General features: G+C 39.2%; 1 non-coding gene across 1 annotated transcript; it reads right to left on the bottom strand.

The window, feature by feature from the left end:
* Window positions 1-1,166: 1,166 nt before the first annotated feature.
* Window positions 1,167-1,238, bottom strand: Trnap-agg (transfer RNA proline (anticodon AGG)). Its single transcript has one exon. It is a non-coding gene; the product is annotated as a tRNA-Pro (tRNA).
* Window positions 1,239-7,640: the final 6,402 nt, after the last annotated feature.

Below are 7,640 nucleotides of genomic sequence, written 5' to 3'. Positions count from 1 at the left end.
CGGCAGTGCATATCCGAGAGCGACAGCCAACTCCCAAAGAGTACAATCAGCAGGCAGCATGTGGCGAATAGTCCCAATCAAATGTGCCGATGATTAAATGAGAGGTGGTTATCACCGGAAGTTTACAGGATAGTTGGAAGATTGTGAAACCGACCAAGCAGAGTAGAAGTAGAGTAGAGGTACACTGGTACAAGAGATTTATCTTTTATTTCTATGCAGAAATTTCAGGGCTGGTGGCGGGAATGTTTGAGCATCAAGTAACTAGAAGAATGACGTACCCCTCGACTAAACACGGCCGCCTCCCAAATCTACCGAGTTAATTTTCCACCTCAGCCTCCTAAGGATCGCTTCTATAGCCAATAAAATTTGCAATCTGCAGAAGAAAATTTACCGAATCCACTTCATTGGATCGAAAGAGTCACATAAAGCAATGCGTTTTATCTCACATGGCTGTCGATCCTGCGACAGAAGAATGAATAATAATAATATTTTATCCAACTAGGAAGCACATAAGAAGTCAATCGATGAGAAAAAATTAAGAGTGAAAACGAATTATGAGGGCGAGTGCGTTTGGAGGTTCATTCTCATCATTTTTTACATCCACTCTCCATCACTTCCGTTGATTCTATCGTGTGTACTAGCGATGAGTATAAAGACCACTTCAAAAAATAACATTTTCATTGATTGGCAGAACCCCTCACTTCCTATACGGCACAGAATTTAATCTTCCTTTCCACACGCTTCTCCCTTACAGTCAGTGTGGATGTTCTTTGTGGCAAACCCAGGCAACACGCACATAAGCGGTGATAAGAATCAAACCATTATCACACAACGCACACAGCACACCGACTGAGACAGAAGCTACGAAAGGGGAATGACTCTAACCCGAAACTGTTCGACTGGTTCGACTGAGTCTGAGTGTAGTTTCCGACTTCCACATGTTGAAGTGCGTCAATTGAACAATGAAATATCGACGTTGTTGTTTTATGAAGGCCCAATATATAAACGTAAAATAATGACGTCGAGCGACTTCACTTCAATTACCTATACCATAGGAAACATGAAAAGTCACAATTGCGACCTTAGTTCTTATGAAGCAATAATGTCGAAATCTAAGCGAAAAAAAAATTGATTGATAACACCATTATGTAAAAAATAATCAGTGTGGGCTCGTCCGGGATTTGAACCCGGGACCTCTCGCACCCTAAGCGAAAATCATACCCCTAGACCAACGAGCCCGTTGTATAAGGTAGCGAAAACAAACTGACAAAAAAACAAATCTTTTGTCACGCTTGACTTGCATTTTTAGCAGCGATTGCTTGGCTCGTTCGTTCCACCATTTGGCACGCATTTCAAATCGGGGGAAGTCAACGTGAATCGAAAATCGTTTGTTGTGCGGCACATGTTGAGCACGACGATACGCAAAGCAACATCATCAATCAGTTCGTAAGCGTTGTTTTTTCTCTAATCAATTTTTCATGAAGTATCATATTCAGAAACATTGTCTCATTAGCACAATGTCTTCTTCCTTACCCCTTTATGTCACCATTAAGAATAATACACCCCCAAAGAATGCAATTTAGAAAAACTTTACCATTTTACGGCCATCATTGTGCCGGCGTGCCACGCCATGCTGGAAGTGGTGAATTCCCACTTGTATTCCGCGTGAGTGCAATTTAAATTTTAATTATTGCTCATCCTCTGCGAAACGTTCCAACCCCTCTGTAACTGATGCGGATGGGAAGCAATAAAAGGAATCCTTTTCGAAGGGATATTCACATGTTTCTGAGGATCCCGGCTCGACTAATGAGACATTTATCTTTGCTCGGCCACGACATATGGAGCAAGCAAACGGTAGGAATTCGTGGAAGATGAGTCTCATTCGTATACACGTTGTCATTACATGCGCCAAGATTTATTGCATTGGAGCCGACTGCCTTGCCCGATGATGGAGGTGGAGGTGAGCTGCTCTCTAGCATCAAAAGTGTTAAATGAGCAAACGGAAAAAGAAGGGTCAAAACCGTTTCGGAAACTGTTTGGGTAGCATTTTTGAGAGGGCGTGAAGACGGAGTTTTGTTTTCATAGGACAGATACCTAGGTTGGGTTGTTGCAATGGAAGAGGTAACATTTGTTGTGGTTTCCGAAGTTGTTAAATATTTAATTCCTGTGCGGTGAGACAGGATGGCGGGTTTCGTAGGAAATTAGTTTCTTTCATAATGGAAATAATCTTCACCACGTGATTGTCTGGTAATCTATCAAAGTTATCACATTCTGGTTGAAATTCGAAATACATAAAAGTTTTGATCGTTTATTATTAATATCATTATAGCCCTAATGATGTTGGTAGTAATGTAAAATAATAACAGAGACACAAATAATCAAGCAAAAGTAAAACAAAACAAAAATAATGCCAAAATACAAACAAGAAATCGCCGCTTTCGCCAAAATTGAATCAGTGCGCCGCCGCATGGAAAATTTTCATGCCGCCGAATTTGTTTTTCGGAAGGAATTTCTGTAAATGTTTCTGTGGGGATTACCAAGAGAACTTAAAATATATAATTTCCAGAAAAAATTTCGAGTGCATTCCAGAGGAATTTCTGAAGAAATCTATTCTCCTGGGACTTCTTAGAGGAATGCAATGGGAAATGCATGAAGGGATTTCCGGATTAATTTCCGTAGGAATTCGCAATTGAATTTCCATATGAACACCCAGAAAAACTTCCAGAGATATTTCCGTAAGAATTCCCGGGGGTGGGTGGGAGTCGCGTTAGAAATTCTATCATGGAGGAACTTTCATGAGGATTCCTGGATGAACTTCCGGTTGAAATCCTAAGGGAACTTTCGGATAGAGGTGTGCGCCGTCGCCGACAGTTTTTGGCACGCCGCCGCCGCCGACATTTTTGCATCGGCGCGCCGCCGTTTAAAAATTGTCACGCCGCTTATCTATAATTTTCCACGCCGATACAAATTTGAAGATGTCCGCATAATTTTGGAAGTGGAAGTGGAAATTCTGAACATTCAATGGAATTCCTGTATAATTTCCTGATCCATCACGTTGAAACACCAGAGATTTTTTCGTGAAGATACCAATGATTTCCATGTAAATCCCATACAATTTCTAGTTGAAATTTTGAAAATATCTCCGTAAAAACAAAAAAAAAAAAACTTTGTGTGTAAATTGCGAAGGATTTCCCTTTGAAATCCAAAGAATTTACCATTGAAATTAATTTTTGAATGGAAAAGAGGCGTTCAGCAGAAAGCCATATGGCCGGAGATCACAAGGCTGAAAGTTGTTTCGCCGAATATGTCGTTTAACCGAAAAGACTATTTGGTAGAAGCCTACCCGAGCAAAGATTGAGAGCAAATCGATAACATGTTTCAATGTTGTGAAATAATGGATTATTATTACTTAACTTGATATCTTTTTGGTCGTTTTAACGTTTAAGTAACAAAACGTATAGCAAAAAAGGCTTACTGTGACATCAAATCGAAAGCTATTCCTGCTATCATTGAGAGCAAATCGAAAACTAATTTTGATATTGGTTTCCGATAACAAAATAAGTACACAGTTTGATGTCATATCATTCAATTTAGTAATCTACAGCAAAATTAGATCAAAATATGTAATCAATCATGATTATTCATATTTGAAAACAAATTATGAATCAATTTTTAGTCAAAATCAAAATATGTTTTATATATGCACTCATTACGTTTTCAGACTTTGCTAGGGTATCTAGCCCAAAGTTATTTGGCCGAGAATGTCATTTGGTCGGATAGTTTCTTTGGCTAAAAAAAATGGTTAGCTTAATAGCCTAATTGGCCGAAATAGTCATTTGGTCGAAAGGGCTATTTGATCGAAATGGACATTCGATCGAAAGTTCGAATGAATCGGTCATTTTGAATATTTTCAACACATTAACGGGAGAATCTTTTGAATTTCGCCAGAAAATTCTTCAAGTTTTTCAAGAATATTCATTTGGAAATTATTTTCAGAGTTTTCACGGGAAGTTGTTCAAAATTTCTTTAGGAAAATATTCAGAATATTCACGAAAGTTACTATTGAGTTCTGTTGAGAATTTTTCGAAATTTACACTTCCTCAATCTAGATCATTTAAGATGGTTAGTTCTTTTTTATTTTTTATTAGATTGATTTTTTTCGCAAGGAGAAGTTCATCAGTAGACGGCTAGATTGGCATAGCCAACTTTAAAACAGATTTTTTTTTTGCAATATCCGCGGGAGACTGTGGAATTTTCACGAGAAAAACTTCAAAATGTAGATTTCAACGAAAAATTCTTTGGTTTTCAATGGAAAATTGCTCGGAATGTTTAAGGAATGTTTTTGGATTACTTCAAAAAATTCTTTCCATTTTCGATAAGAAATTCTTGGTAAATTCCTTTGACGGAAAGCGACAGACGGGTAATTTGGCCGAGAAAGCCGTTTGTTCTAAAAGGTCGTCTGGTCGAAACCATCGTTGGTCGAAAATGCTGTTTGGCCGAAAAGGTTTTTGACAGACTGGGCCATTCAACCGAAAATGTCATTTGACCATTGAAAATTCGTAGCCTCTCTACTTTTAAGTCGATACTGGCTTTTAGGCCAAAAGTAATCTAGCCAAGTACAACTAGCAGAACTGAGCGTTTAACGGTAACTGTTATCTGGTCGAAACAGGTTTGACAGAAAATGTAGTTTAGTCGTAAGCGACGTACAGGAACATTTGGCCGGATTTTGACCGTAACAGTTTGTCCTAATAGGCTGAAAAAGTCGTTTGACTGAATACCCAACAAACAATTAGGGCTGAATAAGCTAGTTTTTTATTGTAGAAGACTATTTTTGGTTGAATAACCGCTCTATCAGCTCACAATGTTTATTACAAAAAAATTGACGGAATTGAAAAAAAAAACGTTCGGCCGAATAGGTCATTTGACAGAAATTGCCATTTGGCCGGAAGGGTATTTTGCAGAAAGGATATTTTACTGTCACACGGCATTTTCGGTCTAATGATTTATTTGGTTAAATGATTTTTTCGGCCTAATTACCAGTTCGGCCGAATGTTTCTTTTGGCTGTATGTCGCTTTCGGCCAAACTCCATTTTTTGTCAAACCATTTTCGACCTGATAATAGTTTCGGACAAACGTTCAATTCAGCTCAATGGGATTTGATTAGATGACTTTTGGCTTAAAGACCAGTATCGACTTAAAAAGTAGAGAGGTTACAAAATTTCGTTCAACGGTCGTTTGACAAACAGGCCTTATCGCCGTAAATGTCATTTAGCCAAACGAATGGACATTTTCGACTAAATTACCCGTTCAATAATTGACATTTGACCGTATGACCTGTTAGCCCAAACGATATTTCCGGCCAAATGACTTATTCTGTCAAACGACCTGTTAGGGTAAACGATTTTTTCGGCCAAATTATCAGTTCTGCCGCTTGACGCTTTCGGCCAACTGAATTTCCCAAGAATTTCTTATGGACAATACATTAGTCGTTCGATAACTGCAACATGTTTTCGTTTCAGTTAGCGAATGCAGTTCTAAACGTTCTAAACGTCCAACTATTGTCACGTCCGACAACGTTAGATGCAATATAAGTGCATGTGATTGTGCAGCGCAATGCAGCTATCATCGAATTTAAAATCGTTTCGAAGTTTAGCGGTCCGATAACTACAAAACTAATGTAACTATTGAATTGCAGTTAGAAAGCATTGCAGTTAAATAAGTTTCAGTTGTCAAACACCTAATGTACAAAGAATTTCCAAAAATTCCTTAAAAATGCAAAGATTTTTCATATTAAAATCTACATTTTGAACAATCCTCCGCGGAAATTCTAATAAAGTTCCCGTCAAATTCCGGAGACTTTCTCGTGAAAACTTCCATAGACATTTCTTTGAAAACTCCTTAGAGTCTCCAGCAGAAAATCTTAAGAATTTACTGTTTTTACGTTAGCCATTCCAAATTAGCAGCGTTAATTATTTTAGTCTGAGAAAGCCAACGTTAAAACATCCATTCTATCAGTCGCACTTTCCTACAATTATGAAGTAAATTTCGAAGAATACTCAACAGAAACTCGACAAGAACTTTCCATGTATATTCCGAGGATTTTCCTGTTGAAATTTAGAACAATTTCTCGTGAAAATTCTGACGAGTTTCTCATGACGAATTTTCTGCTGAAAGCTTCTCTTGGTAATTCCATAGATTTGTCTAAACTTCAGAGTAGTTCTCGAGGAAAATCCGAGAATAATTACAATGAATTATTGGCAGTGGCAGATTTTATATTCACCGCTTCCACATTCAAGCGCTGTCGTATATGCGCAAATAGCCAGCCGGAGTTAACCGCCAGAAATTTGTATGGCGAAAGACATCTAACGCGGGAATCCTCAACATTAGGAAGTTTTCATGAAAAACTATTTGGTACCAGTTATGAAGGATGGTGTTCGCTACTACGCCTATCAAATATTTTTCCATGAAGGTGCTTAATTTTGAGAAATCGAACCTTAGATGCCTTTCGCCATACTGATTTCAGAAAGTTAACTCCTAGTGTGCCGCTGTAAGCACGCTCAAAGCAGGCGATTCTACAGTTAACTGCATATTATTCGGCAACTCGAAAACCTTTTTTGTTGAATATCTTGGCTGTGCATATGGCCAAACTGATATGAAATTTGCGAAAAAGAATCCACGTGTCTTGGAGGGACTGAAACTCTCAACCTCCTACTCTCTAGATAGGCGTGATAACCTCTACACAAAAAGACCACTTAAAGGTCACGTTTGTGGAAAAGCCATCAGAATCCAACATTAGAGTACCAACCTCCATCGCGGTTAGCTCTTTTTTGCAAATTGAATATCTTTCGGATGCTTGATTTGTCCTAAATAATTTCCAAATGAATATTTAGGAAAAAGGCAAAACAAATTTTTAAGGGACGTGATAAAAAAAATCGCCACGCCGATTCACGCCGCCGCCGCCGCCGGCTAAAATAGTTATCGGCGTGACGCCGAAAACGCCGCCGCCGCCGACCAAAACTCTGACAAACGCCGCCGCCGATGAATATTGGACCGGCGCACACCTCTACTTCCGGATGACATCCTGGAGGAACCTCCGGACGAAATCTTGGAAAGAACTTTCGGATGAAATCGTGGAGAAACTTCCGAATGAAATCCAGGAGGAACTTCCGGACGAAATCCTGGAGGAACTTCCAGATGAATCGCTGGATGAACTTCCTGAGGAATTTCTGGAGGAACTTTCGGACGAAATCCTGGAGGAACTTCCAGATGAATCCCTGGATGAACTTCCTGAGGAATTTCTGGTGGAACTTCCAGACGAAATCCGGGAGAAACTTCCGAACGAACTCCTAGAGGAATTTCCAGACAAAATCCTGCAGAAAATTCCGTGAAGAATCTACTGAACAAAATCCTGGAGGAACTTCCGTATGAAATCCTGGAGGAACTTTCGAATGAAATCCTGAAGAATCTTCTGAACGAAATCCTGGAGATACTTCTATCGTGTGGTAGAGAAACTACCACACGAAATCCTGCAGGAACTTCTGGATGAAATCATGAAGGAACTTCCGTTAGAATTACTAGATGAACTTCCTGTCGAAATCCTAGAGGAACTTCTGGAAGACATCCTGGAGGAACCTCCGGAC

Source organism: Armigeres subalbatus, chromosome 3, assembly GCF_024139115.2.
Source record: "Armigeres subalbatus isolate Guangzhou_Male chromosome 3, GZ_Asu_2, whole genome shotgun sequence".
Lineage (NCBI taxonomy): Eukaryota > Metazoa > Arthropoda > Insecta > Diptera > Culicidae > Armigeres > Armigeres subalbatus.
The sequence above is the reverse complement of the archived record's forward strand: the minus strand, read 5'-3'. Positions and strand labels throughout refer to the sequence as shown.